General features: G+C 47.6%; 1 long non-coding RNA gene across 1 annotated transcript; it reads left to right on the top strand.

Moving 5' to 3' along the window:
* The first annotated feature begins 3,970 nt into the window (after positions 1-3,970).
* Positions 3,971-5,500, top strand: LOC119381500 (uncharacterized). The gene is made up of 2 exons (XR_005181484.2): positions 3,971-4,753; positions 5,081-5,500. It is a non-coding gene; the product is annotated as an uncharacterized LOC119381500 (long non-coding RNA).
* The last annotated feature ends 5,837 nt before the right edge of the window (positions 5,501-11,337 follow it).

The following is an 11,337-nucleotide window of genomic DNA, read 5'->3' as shown; positions in this document are numbered from 1 at the left end:
GGATGCGGCAATCCACTCATGGCTCCACTACAGAACAATGCAAGGATGGGGACAGATTGATCATGATCAGTTATTTGAGAAAATTGTATGCATCCTCTTAACAGCCAACACTGATGAGATGTGACTCAGCTAAAGATCTGCGCAAGTTACGCTGCAGGTATTTTCTGCCTACAGGCTGTATGAGGGCACAGTGTTGGTGATTTTTTGTTATATAAAGAACAAAGCTACTTGGCCTCCTTGTAATTACATCATTTGGGTCATTCTTTTGTGTGTGTGGCTACATTGCATCTATGGAAGCTTCAATATGTTGATTCCACCTCACATTGGAGCAACTAGGCTGTTACAAGTGGCAAGTTTCAGTCTTTTGAGAATTATTACCTAGGTCAGCACGCGCACCACTGTGGGCAAGTTCACATAAGTGAGGAAAAAGGTGAAGACGTGAGCGTTTCACGGCATAATAGAATGGAAAAATGGACCTGATGGTTTACACGGAGCGTGCTCTTGAATAGCGCTTTGTACGTATCATTCAGTATCGCTACTGAAGACCATGCTTTGCGACTTGTTTTCTTTCCAAGTGTAAACGATCATGTTATGGTTATGTTATGATCATGTTATGCATGCTTGATGCATTTATACATCATCCTGTATAACTTTTCTTCCTTTCGTGATTGATAAATATAAGGCTCAAACACGCAAAGGTCATCATGTGTATCATTTCTACTCCAAAATAATGCAAGAACTGCACAATTCGCACCAGCCTGCAGAAAAATGACATTTTAGCACCAAGTTTACACCTAAAAGAAAAAAGGAAGCTTCTTTTCCTGGAAGTTAGGAGAGGGCCATGGCCACAAGCCATCGGTCCTTCATTCACCGTTGTAAGCTCTTTTTTCTATTAATTGGTAAAATGAAGCGAAATAAACGCGACAGAACAAGTGAGACAGATGGGACCAAGGGATGCTAACAACTGTGAAATCATATTTTTTTCTCTCTACAGTGGAAATTCTTACTAACTGCTACTGGCCAGATGAATCGGGTGCCTATAACGACGAGACAAAGAGTACACGCAGGACGAACTTCAACTGAGCTTTACTGCTCAAAACATTAGACACAGGCACTAGTAGCTGTACAAAGGGAGAAAAAAATAAACTAAAAGAAAAATTCGGGAGATCCCACGTACCGTGGGAGTCGATGTTATGCCAAGCATACGGCAGGAAGGTGAATGTGGCGTAATTTTTTACATTGAGCGAAACGTTACGAAATGACGCTAAAGATGACCCGCCATGGTGGTCTAGTGGTTATGGTACTCGACTGCTGACCCGCAGGTCGCGGGATCGAATCCCGGCCGCGGCGGCCGCATTTTCGATCGAGGCGAAAATAAGCTTGAGGCACGTGTACTTAGATTTAGGTGCACGTTGAAAAACCCCAGGTGGTCGAAATTTCCGGAGCCCTCCACTATGGCGTCTCTTATAATCACATCGTGGTATTGGGACGTTAAACCCCAATAATTATTAATTTATTATGACGCTCAAGAAATGTGCAGAAGATATAGGCACACACATATGTTGAAGAGTCGCACATGTGTTATGTAACCAGTCATTTACAGTTGTGTAACGATGCAACATCAACATGGGTACTAGCAACAACAGACCTGGTCTTGGTGTCCGGCCGAGCGCCGCATTTGATCAACTCGATAATGCGCTGGCGCGCGAAAAAAATAAACGCCAGGCCTGCGCGGAAAGCGCAGCACAGTCACAGCGAAAGCTGGAAGAGCGGTATTTCTAGAGCCCGTTATAAACTCTCTTGTGGCTACTAATGTAAGTACACTAGCAACGTACCCACTACGCGACAAATAATTTTTGTGAAGTTCGGAAGCACCCACCACGGCATTATTTGTCATTCTGTATTCGTCATTCGGTACCATCTGTAAGGCACTATGTGCACTTTGTTGATGCGGCGGTTGTTGACGATGAAGAATTATGGCTGAGCCCTTTGTAATGGGTTGCAAGCTTTAAACGACGCACTAGTAACGTAATTCGCATTATGTGACGCCTGGTCGTTATTTAACTCTCTCACCACGCTTTGTAACATAAGTTAACGCGAGAAAGAGAGAGAGAGGGAATTAATTTTATCGAGACCCTGAGGAAATGGATCATGGGAACCTTATTGGCTTCCTTGGCAACCAATAGAAGGGCACTTGCGAGGAACCCACTACGCTATAAATCATCATAATTTTTGTGAAGTAGGGAAGCAGCCACTATGAAATTTTTGTCATTCTGCGGAGAACCGTGGTACCCACTAAACACCTGCAATACATTATGTGCACTTTGTTGATGCTGTGGCTGATGACGATGAAGAATTATGGCAAAGCCCTCTGTAACGGTTTCGAAGCATTCAACAACCTGCTCGTTGCCCATTTCGCAATGTGCGACGCCTGGTTACAGAATTCGCATTGTGTGATGCCTTGGTGTTATTTTACTCTTCTACCACACTACACTACATATGTTAATGTGGTTCCTTCCCGATATGAAGTCTGTGTAGGGTCTTTTTGCAAAGCAGTTTCAAGCACCGGCATAGCTCTGAGGTAGAACACTGGGCTCCCACGCAGAGGGCCCAGGTTCGAACCTCGTTCCATCCTGGATATTTTTTCTTATTTCGTTTTTTTTTTTCACGCGATAGTGGTTACGGACACCGGCGGCGGACAACTACGGCGCCAAAAACGGCCCTTGTTGTGATCTCATAACAGCTTTCGCTGTAAAAGCATGCGCCGCATATTGCCGGCGCTTATCGGGACCGGGCCACGCAACGATGAACATGTGGCAATAAACGTCACTCGCTCCTAGGAAACTTGTCTGCTCCTTCTTTCGCATGAACCGACGCTGACACGACAACTGGCGACGAGGATGGGATCTGAAGCAGTCGTTCTTCAATTTGGAGGGCAAGTGTTTCAGAAATTTGCTCGGTAAAGAAGACAGTCTTTTTGCAGTGTGCAAAGCCGGTGACTTTCGTCATGACTGAGGCCGAGGCAGCGGGGACGCACTTCGCCGGGAGACTGGGCCAGCTGGAATCTTTCGACGAGTCCGCCAGTGACGGGGCTTCGTACGAAGAGCGCCTTACGTCGTTCCTGATTGTCAACCGTGTACCCGACAGCGACAAGGTGCATGCGTTTTTGAGCATCATCGGCCCCAAGACCTACGGGCTGTTGAAGTCATTAACAGCTCCAGATCTGCCTTCTACAAAGAATTTCGAATCCTCAAGAAAGCTTTGAGCGACCACCTGTCCGCGAAGCCGTCCGTGATTGGAGAGCGGGCCAAGTTTCACCGGTGGTGTCAAAAGGAAGGCGAGTCCTTATCTGAGTACGTCGCCAAGCTTCGTAAACTGTCGTAAACGTGCGAGTTTGGAAGCGCGCTTGACGAGTATCTTTGGGAGCGCTTCGTGTGTGACCTGCTATGAGAAGACATTCAGCGAGTGCTTTTCACGGAAGATAGCAAGCTAACCTTCCAGAATTCCGTGGAGCGCGCTCTGGCCCTGGAAGCGGCTAAAAAGAGTGCTGCTGAGGCACGCGGCGGCGACTTTTCAGTCGGCGATCTGCACAAGGTGCAAGCCGAGTCCCAGAAAACAAGTAAAAGCTGTTTTCGCTGCGGTTCGCCAAAACACAGGAGTGAAGCGTGCCCGCATGTGGACGCAACCCTATTGAAAAAATCCATATGTACGGAGTCCGCAGATACGGACTTATTGGAATATGGAATGCCATATCACCGTATCATACGGAAATCCGTAAGATACGGATATCCGTATGATACGGTGATATGGCATTCCATATTCCAATAAGTCCGTATCTGCGGACTCCGTACATATGGATTTTTTCAATAGGGAAGCTGTTTCAACTGCGACAAAAAAGGACATATCCAGATAGCGTGCCGAAGTGGTCGTAAGAGTTCGTCTAAGAAGAAGCCAGGGAAGAAGAATGTGAAGATGCTGACGGTTGTGTCGCGGAAAGCTTCGACCCTCGGTCTAAACGGGTGTCGACGGCTACGCTCGACCCAGTCACCGTACAGATGACTATCGACGGCGTCTTGGTGAACATGGAGCTAGACACGGGAGCGGCTGTTTCCGTCATGTCAACGACTCAGTTCCGTCAGCTCTTTCCTTCGGCTGTACTGGAGCCCACAACAGTAAAACGTCGTACCTACACAGGAGCACTGGTACGACCCCAGGGGGTGTCCTCGGTCAACGTGCAGCACGGCGAACATTCGGCGCGTCTTCCGCTCTACGTCGTGAACCACAAGGGGCCACCTCTACTGGGCCGGGAGTGGCTACACGCCGTCCACAAGACTGGGCGAAAATCTGGAAACTGAAAAACATTTCAAGGTCACACACAACCCATATCAGCGTGAAAAAGAGGCTCGACGCATTGTTGGCGAAGTACCAACCCATTTTCAAAGATGAGTTAGGTACGATAACGGAAGAGCGCGCCGAACTTTTTCTTAAACCTGATATGAAGCCGAGATTCCTAAAAGCCAGGAATGTTTCATTTGCGTTGCAAAAAGCTTTTGACGCCGAGTTCGCTAAGATGGAGAAACTGGACTTTATCTCGCCGGTTACGACGTCGGAATACGCTACGCTGGCGGTACCGGCAATCAAGATGGTCGCATAAGGATTTGCGGCGACTACAAGACGACCGTTAACCCGTGCCTTGATGTCGACCGCTACCCATTGCCGAAGGTGGAAGGCCTGTTCACAGCTTTGTCGGGAGGTAAGCATTTCTCAAAGATTGATCTCAGTCGGGCCTATCAGCAAGTGGTCATGTCAGAGTCGTCTAAACAATACCTCACGTTAAATACGCGGAAAGGATTGTTTTCTGTTCATCGACTCGCGTTTGGAATTTCATGCGCACCCGGCATTTTCCAAAGAATAATAGACACCATACTGAAGGGCTTACGCGGGGTTTGCTGATACCTAGACGACATCCTGGTGACTGGTAAAAATAGCGAAGAGCATTTCATGAACCTGGAAGCTGTGTTAAAAGGACTTCTTGAAAGAGGCGTCCGCGTCAAGAAGGAAAAAATGTTCGTTTTTCCAGCAGGAACTTCGCTACCTCGGTCACAGGATCAGCGCACAAGGCATCTCGGCAACGACGGAGAAGCTTGACGCACTCCTCAAGGCGCCAGCCCCTAAAGACAGGCAGCAGCTGCAGTCGTTCCTGGGAGTCGTCAATTTCTACGGCAAGTTCGTTCCTAACCTAGCAACGGTAGCGCAACCATTTTTCACGTTGCTACGTAAAAACGCCCCGTGGTACTGGGATAAGCGCTCCCATGAAGCGTTCACCAAGATCAAGAGCTTGCTAGCTTCTCCGCCCGTTTTGGCGCACTACGACCCATGCAAACCCTTGCAGCTATCATGCGATGCATCACAATATGGTCTAGGCGCGGTTCTTTCTCAAGTTTTGGATGATGGCAGCACGAAGCCAATCGCTTTCGCATCGCGGACGTTGACCGATGCCCCCCCCAAAAAATATACAACCAGCTCGGGAAAGAGGCGCTTGCAATAATATTTGGTGTTAAGAAATTCCATTTCTACATTTGTGGTCGTTCGTTCACATTAGTGACCGACCATAAACCGCTTCAGACAATCTTGGGCCTAACAACCGGCATTCCGACCATCGCGGCGGCACGTTTGCAGCGCTGGGCTGTCACACTATCAGCTTATCGGTATTCTCTCATCTTTAGACGATCAAGCGAGAATGCTGAAGCCTACGATAGTGTGATTCAAGAGGACTTGTGGGAAATACTGGACACACTAGATGTGGAAGATGGAGTAACTAATCTTTTAAAGGATATCTATAAAGGTAACAACGTAGTTATAAAATGTGAAAGCAGATATCCAAGACTAGAGATTGTGGGAATCGCCGCCGATAAACCCCCTCGCCCCCAATGGCTACGACACGAGGCATGCTCCGGCGGCAGTGCGCATGTTCCAAGCGTCAGCGGCAAGCTATAAGAAGGGACCGTGGACAACCACGCGGGAGTGGCCGACAGACTGTCGCGGAGAGCGCTTGTGCACGCGGCGTGCGTCCCGCCGGGGCCAAGGTTAGGGGCCGGAAGTTTTACTGTTGTTTTGCCTAACCGCTGAAGTTTCGTTTAACTAATAAATGCTCTAGTTGTCCAGCAGTATCCGACGGCGTTCTTTGGGGCGGACGACCACGAACCCCACATCTGGCGCTCAACGGGTATTGTCGTCCGCTACCAGCAAGCATGGAGGCCGCACTGAGGAAATTGCTGGAAACTATGGAGCGCATCGACATCACCTCAGCAAAATTCTGCGCGGCGAGGGGACACGCAGAGTCGGCAGCCTACCTGGAAGCGAGGGGCGTGGCGATCCCGTCCGCCGGCATTGGACCATGGCGGGTGCCCCCGTTTGGACAGCTGGGCACACGGCGCAAGCAGATAGAGAGCCCGAGGTCGAGACTTTCGACGGAGCAGAAGACGAGGACGCCGAGTGCGGTGAGGTGACCGTGAGCAGCGACCATGTAAAGACCGGCGACTACAGTGATGCTGAGCGGATGGCTCCAGTTGGAGAGCCAACAGTGGATGTGGCTCCGGCTATGGTTGCAGTAGAGGACAAGTGCTGCAAGAGAGAGACAAGGGCTGCAAAAGGCGCCAAGACGCAAGCCGCGAAGACGGTTGCAGCGGCCGCAACGACGGCGAACGCCAAGGAGGAAGACGCCTCTGAAGACAAAGGCGAGAAGGCTGTGACGTCTTCTAGAACTGCTCCCCGCAAAGCCGACAAGGCCATGAAGAGGACGGTAATGGCGACCGCGCACGTGGAGTCCGTGCGCAGCCTGCGGACGAGCGGGCTAGAAAATGCCGCTCAGGCGGCCCACCTCTCGGTCGAGCACGCGGAGCACGAGCGTGGTGGCGGCCTGCCTAAACCCGAGGCGACGATGGGAGCTGCCGCGTTGGCAGCCACGAATACCACGGGCGCCCTCAAGGAAGGCGGTGAGGTGGCGTCTTCTTCAGAGAGGGGGGAAATGTGGGAATCGCCGCCGATAAACCTCCTCGCCCCCAATGGCTACGACACGAGGCATGCTCCGGCTACGGTCCCTAATTCTAGGGACCGTACTCCGGCGGCAGTGCGCATGTTCCAAGCGTCAGCGGCAAGCTATAAGAAGGGACCGTGGACAGCCACGCGGGAGTGGCCGACAGACTGTCGCGGAGAGCGCTTGTGTACGCGGCGTGCGCCCCGCCGGGGCCAAGGTTAAGGGCCGGAAGTTTTACTGTTGTTTTGCCTAACCGCTGAAGTTTCGTTTAACTAATAAATGTTCTAGTTGACCAGCAGTCTCGGACGGCGTTCTTGGGGGCGGACGACCACGAACCCCACAAGATACAGCGAGGGCTTAGACAGGGGTGTACCCTGTCACCCTTGTTATTTATGCTGTACTTAAGAAGATTAGAGGCCAAATTAGAAGTAAGTAAACTTGGCTTCAGCCTCTGTTTTGTCAAGCAAAGAAAACGCATTGAACAGTCATTACCAGCATTGATGTATGCAGATGATATAGCATTAATGGCCGACAATAAGGAAGATTTGCAGGGATTGATAGCCATCTGCGGTAATGAGGGAGATAGGTTAAATTTGAAGTTCAGTAAGGAAAAATCGGCAGTCATGATTTTTAATGATAACCAAGGCAGTGAGCATAGGATACAGGAGGTCACACTGGAAATAGTGGATAAATACAAATATCTTGGCTAACAGGAATGCAGCTGTACTGAAAAATAGGGCACTGTGGAATTACAATAGGTGTGGTGTTGTGAAAGGGATCTTGAAATGGGTCATGGTTCCTGGTCTGACGTTCGGCAATGCGGTCTTGTGTATGAGATTACAGGTTCAAGCAAGATTAGAAGTTTAGCAATGTGGCATACACACTAAAAAGTTTTGGGGAGCAACTGCACAGTTAATCCCCAAAAAAGCGCTTTCCTCCCACAAGGGTCGAACTGTGTGCAAAGGTTTGCACACGGCACAGTAACAAGGGCGCTTTCCTCCCTTGTGGGGAGGAAAGCGGCCTTTTGCGGATGAACTGCAGAAATGTACGCGCCGTGTGCAAATGTTCGACGGAGAATCCTTTGTCCCACGTCGTAAAGATAGGAACGGGTAAAGCGATCGAAGGGTTTGGCGGGTCCAACCTGCACAAAAATGTATGTAGACAGTAGTCTACAGATTGTCTAAAATAGGTTTAGACAGTCTATAGACTGTCTAAATATATTTTTGTAAGGGAAGTCTTGTTAGAGGGGGTGGGGCAGTGGCGTAGCCAGGAATTTTGTTCGGGGGGGGCTCACGTTGCAGCGCGACCTCCTCATTGAATTTTTAGAACGACTAAGTATATGAATAACATTTATTTATTTTTATTTGTTCATTTATTTTATTTATTATTATTTATTATTTATTATTTATTTATTTATTTTATTTATTTTTATTATTTATATCCTGAGGGGTGGGCGTCATAAACTGGCGGTAATCGATGAAGGTGTATGTTAGGATGTGGTTGAGTCTGCTTTCTGGATGGCATTTTTGAAGCGCGCAAATCGCGGATGACTGCTGCTTCGTTCGGAAGGTCATTCCAGTCTCGGGCGCGGTGCGCAAAAACGACTGCTGAAATGAGGTGGTGTGTAGGCACGTGGCGGAATCACAGCATTTGGATGACTTGTGCGGTGACCTCGATAGACCGGCCGGACGAGGTGGTTGTCACGCGGGGTTGAATAAAGAATCTGTAAAAAGGCAGAGACGTGCATACGACGACGAAGAGCGAGGGTTAGAAAGATTTCACTGGGATTTGAGGGCGGAGACGCTCGAGTAGCGGGAATAATCTGAAACAATGAATCTGGTTGCTCGGTTCTGTACTGACTCAAGTATTTCGATATGATTAGTTTGGTGGGGGTGAAAGACAGCAGATGCTACTCAATTTTTGGTCTGACAATGGTTTTATAAGCGAGTAGAAGGTGGTGCCATGGAAATGTTACGGCGTATGTACCGAGAGGCGCGGTTAGCGGAGGTGAATTATGTGATTTATATGGTCGCCCCAAGATAGGTCACTCGAAAGATGGACACCCAGGTATTTAATCGAGTCAGTAGCAGCTATATGACGGTTGTTGATTGTGTAAGCAGCCGGCGTGTGGTTTCGGCGACGATGGAAAGAAATTAGTAATGTTTTTTTTTCGCATTAAAGGACATCAACCAGGTGGTACACCACTGCTGAATGCGTGAGAGGTCATGCTGTAGAGAGGAGACATCGGTGAGTTATTTATAGGGCGGTAGAGGACACAATCATCAGCAAAAAGACGGATGTTAGATTCAACGGAAAGCGGAATATCGTTAATGTATATTAGGAATAAAATAGGCCCTAGGACGGTACCCTGCCGCACGCCGGACAAGCCATGCGAGAGGTCGCAGGAGTGATCATTAACATGCACTAATTGTTTACGGTTTGTTAGGAATGCTTTAATCCAGATAAAAATATGCCGATGAAGGTTTAGACGCGAGGTTTTTAGAAAGAGACGGGAGTGGGGTACCTTATCGAAGGCTTTTTCAAAATCTAAGAACAGTGTGTCAATTGGGATGTTACGGTCCAGGTGAATGTCGTGCAGGAATAATGTCAGTTGGGTCTCGCATGAGTGATCTTTACGAAAGCCATGTTGGTTTGGGTGAAAGAAGTTTACGGATGATAAAAATGTAGCAATATGAGAAAAGATGACGTGCTCCATGATCTTTGAACAAACACTAGTGAGTGAGATTGGTCAGTAGTAACCTGCAAATGAGCGGTCACCTTTCTTGAAGACCGGAATGACCTTCCGAACTCTCCAGTCTAATGGCACTTCACCTGTGTCGAGTGACTGCTGAAAAAGGATTGACAATATGGAACTGCATACACGTTTAGTATTTTTCAGAATTTTGGCGTTTATGCCATCTATACCGCATGACGAAGAGTTCTTTAATTGGTCAATAACTTTTACAATCCTTCTTAATTGAATTCAATCTTGGCATTGGCGGAAAAGCAAAATGCGGAAAATCAGGAAGTCGTTGTTAGGTTCGTTAGTAAAGACTGAACAAAGTGCAGAGTTGATGGATGGAACGTCGTAGTCGGCAACGGGGGATCCAGAAGTGTCACAAAGAGAGACTGTGGTTTTGTCGTCCGGTTTCATAATTTTCCAAAAGCGGCGTGGGTATGTACATGTATTACCATGCACATACATTGTCACTGGTATTACCATTAACATGTATTACCAGTGACAATTTGTGTTAGATGCTGGAAATCACTTCTTGAATGCTGCCCTCTGTTAAGAACGAGTAGAAATGCGTTTTTTTCCGTAAAAAATATTATGTTGGCATGCCCGCAAGATCTTTCCAGGAATAACTGTCTTCAATCTTTTCAATATTTTTTTTTGTGTGTGTGTAACAGATACGGCAAATATCACGTAAACTTCGGAACTGCATCAGTTTTGAACTGAAGAAGCGCCTGATAACAAAAAAAAAATGAAGTCCACGAAATAACCAGGACGTAATGAAATATTTTAATGCAGATTGTTTACGCAAAATGTTCATCTTTTTGCACAAATGATGCGGCCAGGGAAAAGCAAGAATGGGAAAGTACACCTCGAATACGGGCAAAACATAAGTCACCGGAAACAGTGCGCAGTATGTTTACGCAAAACTTCACAAATGTACATTTAAATATGCCATCAATAAACGGAACTAAGCAATGATCAAATGATCACTATACATAATGCCCAACTGATATGTCCTTGGGCCAAGCTGCTGTCTCGGACGCACCATGTGGACAGAACTATAAAGGAAGAGCGCAGAAATAACGAAAGAAACTACTTCAAAACTGTTTTAAAAGTGCGAACCACTATTGTGCGCTCAATATAAAAGGAAGGTTGCCGCTTCTAGTTCGAAAAGAAATGAAGAACAAAAACGACAAATGAAAGTAACAAACAATGCTGCTAGTACGTCTTCCCAATAGTTGAATTGTTTGGTAACGCCGCGTATGCCGACCTCTCAGTGAACAAGGTGAAGCTGTCGATTGGCTGGTAATGTCCACCTGATACCCGTATTCTTATGCTTATATTAGGTCACAGTGTTAACTGCTAAAAAGGTACAAAATCCTCACGGCTTTAAAAGGTGGTGAAGAATAATATTGCGTCAGAATTACGGGCTCATTGACCTGAATTTTGGAACAGCAGTGTCTTTTCCTTTCGTTTGCGCCGATTTTGTCCTGCTTGGTATCAAAGGACAACGTTGACCCGGCGAGGAGCTTAGCGAAACGGTCAATGACTTCCGACACGCTGA

This window comes from Rhipicephalus sanguineus, chromosome 2 (assembly GCF_013339695.2).
Source record: "Rhipicephalus sanguineus isolate Rsan-2018 chromosome 2, BIME_Rsan_1.4, whole genome shotgun sequence".
Lineage (NCBI taxonomy): Eukaryota > Metazoa > Arthropoda > Arachnida > Ixodida > Ixodidae > Rhipicephalus > Rhipicephalus sanguineus.
The sequence above is the reverse complement of the archived record's forward strand: the minus strand, read 5'-3'. Positions and strand labels throughout refer to the sequence as shown.